The sequence below is a fragment of the Lactuca serriola genome, chromosome 4 (assembly GCF_051521515.1).
Source record: "Lactuca serriola cultivar US96UC23 chromosome 4, Lser_US96UC23_V15, whole genome shotgun sequence".
Lineage (NCBI taxonomy): Eukaryota > Viridiplantae > Streptophyta > Magnoliopsida > Asterales > Asteraceae > Lactuca > Lactuca serriola.
Window position 1 is genome coordinate 12702631 of NC_136411.1, and position 13940 is coordinate 12716570.

General features: G+C 34.4%; 1 non-coding gene across 1 annotated transcript; it reads left to right on the forward strand.

Moving 5' to 3' along the window:
- The first annotated feature begins 9874 nt into the window (after window positions 1-9874).
- On the forward strand, window positions 9875-9981 carry LOC145103513 (small nucleolar RNA R71). The gene has a single exon (XR_013706600.1). It is a non-coding gene; the product is annotated as a small nucleolar RNA R71 (small nucleolar RNA).
- The last annotated feature ends 3959 nt before the right edge of the window (window positions 9982-13940 follow it).

Genomic DNA, 13940 nt, shown 5'->3' on the forward strand with positions numbered 1-13940 from the left:
GTATAAACATGACACTTAGTTATTTTTCTCTCATTTTCACTTCCAACTCCAAGAACACCCATGAAATCCTCTCAAGTATCATAATTCTTTCCCGTCAAATCCACCAAAATGTAAGTGTTTCTTGCCTAGATTTGTTCATATAACACTTAATCTAGTGTTTTTACAACACTTCATCCATGGATTTTCGATTTTTAACTAGATCTTCAAGTGTTCTTCAAAACACTAAGAACATACACTACTGTTCTTGGGCTCCAAACACCCATTCAAGTTTCCTATATATAAGCATACTTTTCCTAGCTAGTTGTTTGCTTAGAATACATGTCAAAGCCTTGAAGAACACCAAGAAACATGAGTTTACAGTTTGGGGAGACCTCCCAAAACCGTAAACACCTTCTAAGGGTGTTTAAGTTCCCTTAACACTTTCCAATGCTAGTATAAGTGACTAGAATCTTGCATGCACAACCTAGAAACACCAAAGCACGAAAGAAATGGACAACCATGGGTTTACGGCCGTAAAACCATGTGTTTACGACTGTAAACACCCTAGGGAGTGGTCCAAGGACCGTAAACTCCATAAAGTGTCCACTTTGAGCCCTAATCACTTCTATAGCCCTTGATTCGAGTCTAGCATAATTCCTTGAGTGAGATGAGACCTTTAAACACCCCATGGCACCACTACCATGAGTTTACGGCTGAAAACTCAGGGGGATTATGGTCCAGAAATCGTAAACACCCCTAAAGGCCATCATTTGAAGACTAAACTCCAATGTGAGTCCATACTCTCCTTATACGCAACCCTTGGTACACCTAACACTTGTAGCAAATTGTTTTAATGTATTATGACATCCTTACTTGCTTAAATTAGTTATTAAATGACTAATTGGATACTTAAATGTATCACTACTTGTTAAATAGGATCCGAGTGTGTGTCCAAGTCCTCAATTGACACATAGCATCCTATATCGTCCGTTCATCCGAATAACCCACGTCAGGTGAGTTCATACCCCTGACTTAAACTTTTAAATGATTTTAAATGCTTTTATGGGGGGAATACAAGTTGGACTATAGAGTTATTATATCAATCACATGTGATTAATAACTGTATAGAAACATAGATTTTTGCTTATCAAATTGCTTTATCCAGCTGAAGGTTTTTCAAATCTCGTTTTCAAATCTTTTTTTAAAGTATGAATTACTCTTTTCGATTATCAAAAGTTTTCCAAAGGTTTTCAAAGCTTGTTTTACAAACTGACATCAAGTCATAAGTCCTTATTCAAAACTTTTCCAAAGGTTTTTATAGAGCATTCTTTTATGCTTTTACATTGTAAAATGCATGTCTGTATCAGTATAGTTATATAAGTAATGTTTAAAGGACATAGCAAGGCTAGCTCGCCCTTCCTCCTTTTCCTTGTTTGGATGTGGGTCTAGGTTATTGTTTATCCGTCCGAAGGTCGTTTAATCATTAGTTATATATCATGTATACATATATAGTCATAAAGGTTTACATCAGCCAGTTCATTTCCTTTAGGTAGCAAAGGCATCCTTCCATTATTCATATACCTGAAACATTAGTAACTATTATAGGAATAGTTAGGAGATTCTATTTACTCTTTCTAGTATGAAGAATTCCACAAGAGTCAGTTCATTCGTGAGTCTATACTAGTACTTTAATACTTTAAATAGAATGTGACGTACTGTTTCCCGATACGACGCTTCCTAGCGCCATCGCCGTGTAACCAGAGTCTTCTGGAGGGAGAGCGGACATCGTGTGTATAGATCTATACGGGACGCACACTCCCGTATCCTGACTGGTAGCTATAATCCGAGCCGGTAAGGCCCATGGGTGACATAATGTCACTGTACATTGCATGACCTGGAGGGTCATCAAGGATTCGATCATCAATCAGCATGGTTACATACGAGTTCACATTCAACCCTTTTTATTATCCATTCCCTTGTTTTAGACTTTTCTAGCTGTATCGTTCATTCGATACTATCTGGAGACAATATTTCTTTGTTTTAGACTTTGCTAGCTGTATCGTTCATTCGATACTATCTGGAGTCAGTACTTCCTTGTTTTAGACTTTACTAGCTACATCGTTCATTCGATATTGTCTGGAGTCTGTGTTTCCTTGTTTTATACTGAGCCAGGCGTATTATCTATGCAATACCCTCCTGGAGTCTATGTCTTATTTACCTTTAGACTGAGCCAGGCATATTGTTCATTCGATACCCTCCTGGAATCTATGTTTTACTTATTTTTAGACTTTGCAAGGTGTTCCACCTGAAGTCTATGATTTATTTACGTTTAAGCTCTATGAGGCGTCCCACCTAGAGTCTAGGTTTTATTTACTTTTAGCCAGCAGTGTTTGTGCTAAGGAAAAATATGATTTTCCCTAATTATTTTTGCTTGAGGCTTTTCTCACAATTCCTTTAGAGTAAAAACTATATTTTCATAATGATAGTACTTTTTGGGAAATTACTCCTTAAACATAAAACAATTGGGTCTTGGTAGAAGACTGCTTTTATTTAGAAAATATAGGATTTTCTGGAAAGAATTCTAAACACTCTGTAGATTCTAAACCACCATCTTTCATGAGGTTATTTTGAATAGAAAATGTGTATTTATACTAATGTCATTAAATAATTATGAATTCACCAGCATTATAAAAATGTTGATACTCGCTTTCAAAATAACTTGTATTCTCAGGTCATCGATAGACAGGTACATCTCGAGAACTTTTGCGAAGTCAGCCTAGTACCAAGCTGCATCTATGTTATTCTCTGTATTTACTTTGATGTTGCTATGAAATGTAACCTATGTAAAATTATTACTACTAATGCAATGGTTGTTGTACTTTGATTACTATACTTCATATGTTGTGATACTTGACATGACGTCCTCCACCCCAGAATGTATTCCGCTGTTCTCGGTTTTGGGGTGTGACACCTTACCACCATCCTCATAAGTACCTAAAACAATAAACTAAAATAGTAAGCCACAACTTAGTGAGTTCCTCCAAAGTACCAACACACACACAACATATAAAAGCGTTTGCCTTGTCCACAGCCTATGTCCGGAATACCCCTACAAGGTCCTCAGCATAGGTCAAGATTTCCACCGAGCCCACAATATAAGTCTGGCATACCATTCGGCCCCTCATCTCATATGTGGATTACTCCCATTCTTGTTGGCAACCGCACAAGGCAGTGCTACCTTAACCCAACACAATATGTCGACATATATATTAGATAAAGATAACATATAACCAACAATTACAGATAATCATGCAGATCTACTAAACAACTATAAACTAGCATAATACCATCATAATCAGGATATATAATCTAGGGGGCCGACATTGGTGCCTTTGACCCATGTGTACAGTAAGGAAAACTCACCTCTCAATCTGAATGTAGTCTGAATAAATTTATGCTCCGACAACTGGCTCAACCCTACTCATAAACATCAAAACATTTCCTATTCTAAGTTAATAATATTTTTCCCAAAATACCCTTAGTCAAAACTGGTCAAAATCGACAAGTCAACTGAGTCAACCCAGCCGAGTCAACTCAGGCCTCGTACGTAGAGCATACTTTGAGTGTACGCGAGGTGTTCTCATGGTCCGATGTATCAGGGATCATCCTGTGTACGCGCAATATACCATTTGGTACACCCAACATACGCAACAATCTTAATTCTTAACCACTTAAGAGCTTAATTCTTTGACTTTTTACGTCGAAATGAAAATCCATGGCCAAAATACCACTTAAAGTCATAAAGTTTCCAACTTTATTACTCTGCATGCCTATTAGGTGTTTAATGCCAACCCACTTAACTTCTTAACACCTAAAGACCTTCTATAGCATGCATGGGGAAAAACTAAGCATCAACTTCTCATTTTTATGATGCAATACCCCTCATTGGGTCTTAAAGGACGACTTATTTGATCAAGAGCATGTCATGCACAAGAATCACCATATTTGGGACCATAAGTGCTCTAAATGAAGAAATAACTAGATATATAAGATAAGATGATCAAGCTAGGAGCTTTTTACCTCCTAGAGGTTGCTAGCAAGTAGAGAATCCTATATCCAAGCTTCTTCCAATATCCAATGTCCTTCTACCACCTTCTTTTTCAAGAATACCACAAACACACATAAATGAGCTCAAAATGCACTCTTCTCACTTAGGGTTAGAAAGTGGGACGTATTTCAGGTGGAGGCTGATAAGGGTGAAGGTCTTAGGGACATAAGGTTATTTAAATATGGTTCAAACCCTAAATTTTAGGGTTTGAAATTCTCACACGTACGCCCTGCGTACGTGATGTATGCCCATCGTACAAATCCCGTGCATGTATGCCTTGAGTGTGTACACCCAATATACTAAGTTTCGATCGAAATTACCAAAATGCCACTATAGGCAATTTTGGAAGTTTTCTCATGCACAAGGGTCAAAATGTAATATCTCTTTAAACATAGGGTCAAAATTGATGTGACCACATCATTGGGATGTCACAATTCTTCCCCACTTGAACTAGACTTCATCCTCAAAGTCCAATGCTGTAAATAATTCAGGATAATGCTCCCGCATCTCCGTCTCCGGCTCCCATATCCACTCAGAGCCTTTTCGATGTTGTCACTTGTCAAACCCCCGGCCGAGATGACAGAACATGACAGGTTGTGCGACTAAGTTCATGGATCACATGCAAATTTAATATATAACACCAGTACGCCAATAAAAAAATAGCATTTACATTCCATCTTGATGTTTAAATACAAGGTTTTTACAAATATTAGTAATAATAATACGTGAATTACCTTAACTAATAGGCAGATGATACAACAATAAGTAAACTAGGTCACTTATAATCCAATTCGTCTTGAATGTCTGTTTAAAGATTTCCTAAGAATACATGTAGTTTTGAGGGTCAACACAAGGTTGTTGAGCGTTACAGGTTTTCTACTAACAACAACAATACTTTTAATAAGTCCAAAAGGTTTTATCTTTTTTATGAATAACAATAGTTGAAACAGTGTTTTCAATGAGTCTTTAAAAGCCAAATTGTATCTTTGTATAAGTAAATCCATACTTAAAAACCGTATTTGTAATAAACCTTTCAATATCCTTGAAAACCAAACTGTTACGTTAAATAAGTAATTTTGTACTTAAAAATAGTTTTGAAAGCAACCAAACCCATGGTTGTAGTGATAGAGAGATATATTGTAGTTAATAACTAGCAAGTTCTTCAACTATTGTCGAGTCTGATCAATAGTTGATCAGAAACTAATAAAACATATAAAAATGCATTCATGTATGATTTTGAAGTATGAGCTTTATTAATATTCCTTCATATATTGCGAATATAAAGAGTAAGAGAGTTTTCAAAAGAGAAAACATACATGAATGAATACCTTTTCATATTAAAGTTAGCATCTCAAAGAAAGAATTTTCCTTCTGAAATGATAATTACATAGTGTGGTCTAATTATAAATAATGATGACTCTTATGTTTTTCTACAAAGCTAGTGGGAGCGTAGTAACATTCCTAGTCTTATATGTGATTGACATACTAATTCTTGGAATAATTATCTATACATATAGATCATGACAACTTAAAAGATTAAGTGAAATTGCATTAATTTTCGAGGATCTAAAATAGCTTAAGATAAAGGACTCTGAGAGATTTATCTTGTCAAATACCACAAGACATAATTTTGAGCACTCCTCAAAATCCTAATCCAATTTTTTGAACTAGATAATATGATTGTATTCCATATGCTGCTACAATTAGATTAATCATGTATGTCATGCCTATGCATGAAGGTTAGATATTTCATATATTTAGAGCATCTTGAATGATACCAGTATAATCCAAGAAGAAATCATGGTATGAATTATAGAAACATTCAACAGAACTTATGGCAACTAGAGAAATATTCCTCATCTATAGAGTGTTTAAAAAAACATATGCTTAAGTTGTTACACATATGATAAACTTTCAAAAGGATTGATATGACTCACAATCACAACCGTGTGTGTTCTCATTGTGAATTAATAGAAATTACATGGATAGTAGTTCCATGTAGATTTTAATTATAGTTACACATCATATTTTGAGTACACTATTATTTGGAGAAGCACATAATAAGATCCTTATTGTATAGTTCATTATGACAATGAGTAATTCCATTATGTAAGTATTGGTATCTAATTCATATTCAAGCATTTAATACGTTCTCAATAGTTTTCTCTATATATGAGTTGTATATATAAAACTGAAAATGTTTGTGTTCACAACATTTAAACAAATCAATTTTTTCAAATCTACTTAACAACGCTCCTTCATTAGCTAAAGAATGAAAGTCAAGCTGGTGCTATAAGGCCTTGTTGATATAATTAGTTCTATCTGATTAAACTTAAGTATTTGGATATTGCAACAGTACATGCTACATATATTGTAATGAGTTGATATATTGGATATAAGTCTTTCATTTAGTAATTGTTGTGTTCTATATTAGCATGTTTAATCCTTGAATAACTAGGTTATTTTAAATGCTCATAGTTGTTCATAGTTGTGGGAGCATCTATGAGGTAAGACTAATATGAGTGGATTTGGTGATTCTCATGGAGATGAGAATAGCAACACCTGCTAACAACATTATAGGTACTTGACTAGGACAATAACTATTGGACCGGACCTACATCAAAATCACTTTAAGGATCATATTCATGAATGATGTTTTGATCAAGGTTATATCTTTGTATTCTTAGACATGAGATACATATTTGGGCATTGAAGTGTAGGAATTGTTATGCTTTGACATGGTCTAACGTTGTTTTGTAAAAGGCAGTTATAAGGGACATCATTGGGTATTACATGAACTACATGATAGGCATATGTAGTCAAGATGGGATTTGTTCCCTCTTATTTGTTGAGAGGTAAACATTTAAGGCCTTACTAAAAGTTGAACACTAAATAATATTGATGTCAATCCATATCTCATGTTCAACATGATTTCTGAGACAAAGAAATAACAGATACCACACCTTTAGTAACAAATGTAGCTTAGAGCTCCTAGAATTGGGTGACGATAAGATCACACCCTTCATATGTCATTAGGGGAAGTAGCCCGTTGCTAGACGCCAATTATTGTTTATGTTAGTTTGTAATGAATCTTGTGAATGTGACATATTATTGAATCTATATGTCCAAGAATCATTTTCAATGATATTGCTAATGATATCTGATCCTATGGTCACACCTTTATCAAGTTGGAACATTTTTTATATTTATTAGTAATATGATTATTAATAAATAATATCATTTCTTGTATTTATTTAGGAATAATAATTTTTTTCTGAAAATAACAATTAAAGGGAGTATAACTAGTTTTAATATCATATGTTATGATTTAATAAGTCATGTACAAAGTTTTCGACACTTTGGTTAACCATGATTAAGTTAATGAGTTAACATACCATTGTTAATAAACTAGTTAGATAATTTTTTTCTTTTTCTTAAGTATAGCCAAAACAATTTTTGTAAGAGAATAGGTTGCTTGTCAACTTTCTTCTTATGTCCCCCATGCTTCTAAAAGGCTACCAATACTTTATGCTATTATAATCTAAAGGTATGTCTTGCATGGGAGTATAAAAAGGATGCATGTGCATATATTTTTTGGGTAGTTTTTTATACTTCTCTCTTGTGGCCGAAAATTTCTTCCACTCCCTACCTCTCTCTCTTTTGAAGCTAGTTTGGTGATTAGAAGCCCTACTGAGTGGTCTCCTTTAGTGCTTATATGAGTTAAGTTTTAAAGGCCTGAGACACTCAAGAATACAAGAAGAAACTAGCATTCCAAGTGCCTTAATCTTGATGGTGGATACTAGTAGAGAAAATCATACTCATTGGTTTTCTGTCTTCATCAACAAACCAAAACCATGTAGGTTCAAAGGCTTCAAAGGTTATCTCTTAGACATCCTATGGTTTTTATTATCTTTCTAGTTCATGTATTTGGATCCTTTTGGTGGTTTTGTTAAAATGATTTTCAAATAAACTACTTATTAGAAAAGTCTTCTGTTGTTGCTCTTAAAATTATTTTACAAATTTGCTCATTTTTGGTTATCAAAACCCATCACTCATATTGTCTCGACAGCACATGGTAAGGATCAATGGTTAACCATCTTCTATCTACATATGACGATCAGACTCAAGAATTGGGTCATCAGCTCTCCTTTTCACATTCTTGGGTTGATGTCCTCCTAGTGCTTCAACTGCATCATCCAAAGGTACTAAATAGTTGTCATTTCTTAAATCTATAATAATGTGTGACACCTTAAATAAGCACGGGTTCATAAGAAACCCATCAATCATTGTCAGAAGTGTTGCCTCAGGGTGCTCAAAAATTCCAAAAGAATGGGTCAACTTCATAATCAACATACCCCGATAAATACGGGATCACTATCTTCTCTTTTTAGCCCGTCTATTAGAAAATATGCCATGCAATAGGGGAGGTTGCATAATACATTTTGTGTAATAATACACTACAAAAAAAACAAATCAATAGGTACCCTATCTCCTTCCTTTTTCTGATTAATGGAGAACGTAATGATCTTATGGATGAACCGATGAACAATCTTCCTAATATTTCCCTCGGGAGTAGTCTCCGGTACATAAACCGCATTAGTTACTGTAGTCAACGAATCAGGAAATATCCCACATGCCTTGATAAATGCTTATGACAATGATCTAGAAAGGTATCAAACCCCTCAGTAAGAGCTTCAAAATGGTTGTAAAGATCCAACCCCCATGTCAAGTCAACTAAACTACATTGCATCCTTCTCCCCCTAAATAGAAAATGAAGTTTGCAGGATCATGAACATCATCCACTTTTTTGAAACAAACTATAGAGAAGACTCCACACTCAACTCTTGATAGGCTGGTTCTTGGACTCGAAAGAGTTTTCTCCATCTGGTACATGTAACACGAACCCCATCTTCCACAAAAATTTCGTTAGATAAGGATCAACTATTTCCCTATCCCCATATCATTTATCTGTTCCCATCTTAAAACTTGTGGCAAAGCGATGTCCCTTATTCTTAACCATCTGAGCTAGTGTGTCCATTGCCAAAGCACCACGGGATCAACAACCTACGCTTATTCGTACCAAACAAATCTCAGTTGTTCGAGTTGGAAGTGTTCCCGATAAACACTCATTGAATAGCCTATAAGGTTTCCCAATTTGTTGTTTGGTGTTGTGGATCAAGGCTTGCTAATTTCTAAGTGTAGCATTGGTGGCATCATGTATTTTCTCAAGGAGGCTGTGAATCGGGCTTACATGGATTAAAAGTTGGTTTTCTTCTCGGGCTTCGATTGCTATTTTTGATCAAATCCACAACCATTTTGCCTATAATTTCTTCTTTATCTTTGGTGTATTCGTCATATGGTTTCCACTATTTCTTAGGTTTCCTCCAATCTTCATCATACTTGTCCCCACTCGAATAATAAGCTTGAGCCTTTAGGCTTATATTTTCATCTAAATTGCAATCCTTGGTCAAATGTGGTCGTGTTTAATTACCAAAACCCTCTTGAATCGCATATATTGATTTACCCATCTTAGTAATCATATGATTCATAGTGTCGAGCGTTACAAGAACCAAAGCTAAATTATCACTTCCCCAGCTTACACTCACCCTACTTCTTGTGACCTCCTCTTTCGAGTTGTGGTATTCTCTTGAATGTTTGGCGAATTATTTAGTGAGAGCCTTGTTAGTTGTTAGTTCTTTTTTTGTAAATGGTCCTTGGGAGTCAAGAAGTTGTCTTTTGGTCATGTTGATACAATCATAGAAGATTTATAACTCTTGTTGCACATTAAGGTCATGTTGAGGTCAATTTCATATTATTCCCATGTATCTCTCCCAAGCTTCGTACAAGGATTCCCCATTGTGTTTTTAGAAGTTCATGATCTTCTTCTTCAACTTAGAAACCTATGAAAGTGGAATAAAATTTCGAATGAAATCGGTTCCTAAATTTTCCCATGTAGTGATCGCCCCAAGAGGTAGTGACATAAGGCAATCTTTCGTCGTATCCTTAAGAGTTACTAGGAGTAGTCGCAACATTACCGCATCTTTTGTCACATTAGGAATGCTAACATAATCTGTAGTATCCAACACTTCATCAATGTGTTTGTACGCATCTTCACGATCCTTCCCAAAAATGGGATGTCCACAAGCATGGTGAGGATGTGCCCCCTTAATTTTAATGTTTGTAGTAGTTGAAATCTCGGGTGGCACAAGATTAGGACCGTTGTCATTTTGCATGCAGAGGTTGTACTCTTCCATGGTCTTGTCCACAATGTTGGTCATCTCATCTTCTGGTTCACTTCCTTGTTCACGTTCCTCCTCCGATTCAGTCTCGAGTTCGTATTTGCTCTCATTCTTGTCTGGTTTCCTTTTAAATGGAGAAATCACCACTTTCTTTGACTCGTCTTTTTATTCTTTGTTCTCCTTGTTGCTTTTGCATAAAATTCACTTGAGATTCTTCAAACTAGGTTCTGTTCTAGATGAAGATTCTCATTTCATATACTAACTGCAATAAAACAAAAAAAATGCGTAAAACGAACAAAAACGATAAAAAAATAGAAAGTGTCTGAACAGCTTCCACGCTATGGCCAACATAGTCCATTATGTGGCCACTATAAGAACATAAAATAAAAACTTCAATTAGTTAAACAAAAACTTAACTTCTTATGGAATGAGTTCCACAAAAGGATCGATAGATAGAAGATAAATTTAACTATAACAAACTCAATTCACGACAACGGCGCCAAAAACTTGATACATAATTTATATTCTAGTTGTTTTATTTATAATAAAAAAAAAATCTAGACTAGCTAATACGCAATAGGTAATGTACCTAATCGAGCAATAAAATAGTTCAGGTAAGTCGGATATCGAACACAAGGAACAATAATGATTAAAAGCTTAAATATCTTCTAGAGTTAACCAATTTAAACAAGAGATTAGAGAGAGGGGGGGTGTTCTAGTTTTGTTAGTCCATGTTACTTAAGAACAATTAATAAAATAAAATTAAACTTAAGAAGAAACATAAAACAGTGTTTAAGACAAGATACAAAACGACTTTTGTTTTCCTGTCCGTGAAGACATATATGGCTTTCTGAAGTGGTTCTCACATCGCCTAGATACCCATGATTTTCGATTGTGGTACACCTTGTCTACATAAATCATTGGTTTTCTAAATGGTTTGATCCCATCAAAAGAATTATTTGATCTAGATGAAATACCAAGAGGTTTTCTCTTTGAGGTATCACTAATATGATGAACCTTAATAATATCTTCTTTCTTTTCAAGTAAAACATCATAAACATTGGTGCTGGGATCTACAACAACATTTGGAGAACATGATTCATCAACAATATCTTTCTCTTTCTCTTTTTCTGGGGATTCTTCAACCATTTTTACTTAGGGATCTTCATTTGAAGTTAGAGCAGCTTTAACAACTTTGTTTTTCTGTTGCATTTTTATTTCTTGTGACTCTTTCTATTTCACTATCAAATGGATTACATCCAGTTCATTTATCACAACTGTATCACTCTTCATAGGATGACACTTTTCAGACATCTCTTTTACACATACTTCCTTAGTAATCAAACCATTCTTCATGAGATGGTATATTTCATTAACAGTAAATGTTTCAAACTCATGAAATCCTTGAAGGTGCCATGCATCAGGAAAATGTTTTCACAAAGAGAAAATGAAGCATCAAAAAAACGTAGATCTAACATTGTATCTTCAATAAAAACAGATTGAGAAGAGAATGAATGTAGATTTGATGTGAGAAAAAAACTGATCTAGAAAAAATATTCAAAAACCCCTTCCGATCTAGAATGTTTCTTCACAATTCATTCAGATTTGATGTAGATATAGAAATTTTCGAGTATATATCACTGAATAACTAGAAAACTTACACCTGATATGTGAGAAAGATTTGAATACAAAAATATGTCACCTCTGACCTTTAAAACGTGAAAGAACAAATGATTCTTCAAGGTGAGTTCATACCCATTTTCGGTCGAAGTGCTGCCCGAGAAAATTCTCGTTTTCTTGAAATCATCAATCTTTCCAGGTGAGTTCATACCCCTTTATTTTCATGTATTTAGTATATTTTCGGGGGGAGGGGGGGGGGAGAAATACAATGGAAACACAAGAAAAACTTATGTTAAAATGCAAATCGTTACATACAGTTTCAAATACTTTATCTACATTTTTGTGTATAAATGTTAAAAACGTAAAATGACATTATTGCAAATGTTATACTTTACATACAAAGTTAGTAACACACTAAGTTTTCTCATTAAAATGAAACACACTTTTGAAAAACTATAATAGTTATAGTTTACGAGATATTCATGATATTTTAAACTCTATGAACACTATTGAAAGGAAACACTTACATTTACAATAAAAATGGACTTTTCATACGTATATCTACTTGATACAAACTTTTATGAGACATTTAACTTCACGTATGTGACAACTGTCAATTCAGGTCATTCTCGGACTCATGCATCTTTATAAAAACCATTCATGCACCACATGCCATGGCCTAGTAGTATAGATTAGGTCAAAACCTTGCATAAACTAGGATCCAACTAAGATCTAGGACTAATATACTTGACACTTACGATTCTAGTAAGTTGCTTAACTACAATAGGAAATGCCAATGCTATAATTAGAATGAAACTTCAAACTTTGTTACAATTGAAAAAGGGTATAAAACCCTAAAAATAAATTAAAGTATTCTAATTATGCTTCAATGTGATGGTGAATATCAAACAATATTCCGAAAACCCTAAAAATTTCATATTGGAACAAATTGATGCTTAACAAGGTTAAGTATCACAAGCTAATATGAACAAAAATTAGATCATAATATGAACCAACTATAAAGTTGATGGCAAATCCTGTTTTAGAATTTGATGTCTTAGGATCCCGGTAGTAAGATGTTGGTGCATTTCGAGGCACTACTTGTATCTACTCGAAACATTGTGAGTATTCACACACTCCCCTATTTTCGGTTTTTAAATGTTTTGGGGTGGAAAAGCATGTCCTGAATTATTTTTATGTTTGTTGTATTTATTTTGACTTGTATGAAACTTGGTTGCTATATTTCGTATGTATGCGTATGTTACTTTAATTCATGAGGACTGTATCGCGGTTAAGTCCCTGGAATCTCTAGACACAACTTATTAACTCTTTTGAGCCTATGGTTATTATGGATAGCGCTATCAGGAGGTAGACAACTCCTCACTCGCACGATTTCGATTGAGTGCATTTTACCATTTTGTACACTATGTTTGCGATACACATAGTAGTCAATAGGGCACGATTCGGTCATTAGGCTTGGGTTGTGAACTCATGAATGGAAACTTGATGCACATACTATTCTTTATGCACATACGAAACTTGTATTTCCATGTTAGCAACGACACTTGTATACTTATTTTAGCAATGAAACTTGTATACTTATTTTAGCAATGAAACTTGAATACTTATTTTAGCAATGAAACTTGAATAGTTATTTTAGCAACAAAACTTGTTACTCATTATAGCAATAAACTTGTTATTTATTATGGCAATGAACTCGTTTATCAATTATAGCAATCAACTTTGTTTCTTATTAAAGAAATGTACTTGTATTTACGAAAAGCCTTATTTCAAGCTCGATTTTATAAACTTGTGAACTCACTAACTATTTTCATAGTTGACGCTCGTTTTACATGCTTTTTCAGGAAATAATTAGTAAGTGGATATAAAGATTCATCATCTTAGAGCATGCTGCATCGTGTTGAAGCTATTATGAAGTTATATTATGAACAATGTTATCTTGGAAAACTTGTACTTTGTTTCTTTTTAAGCTA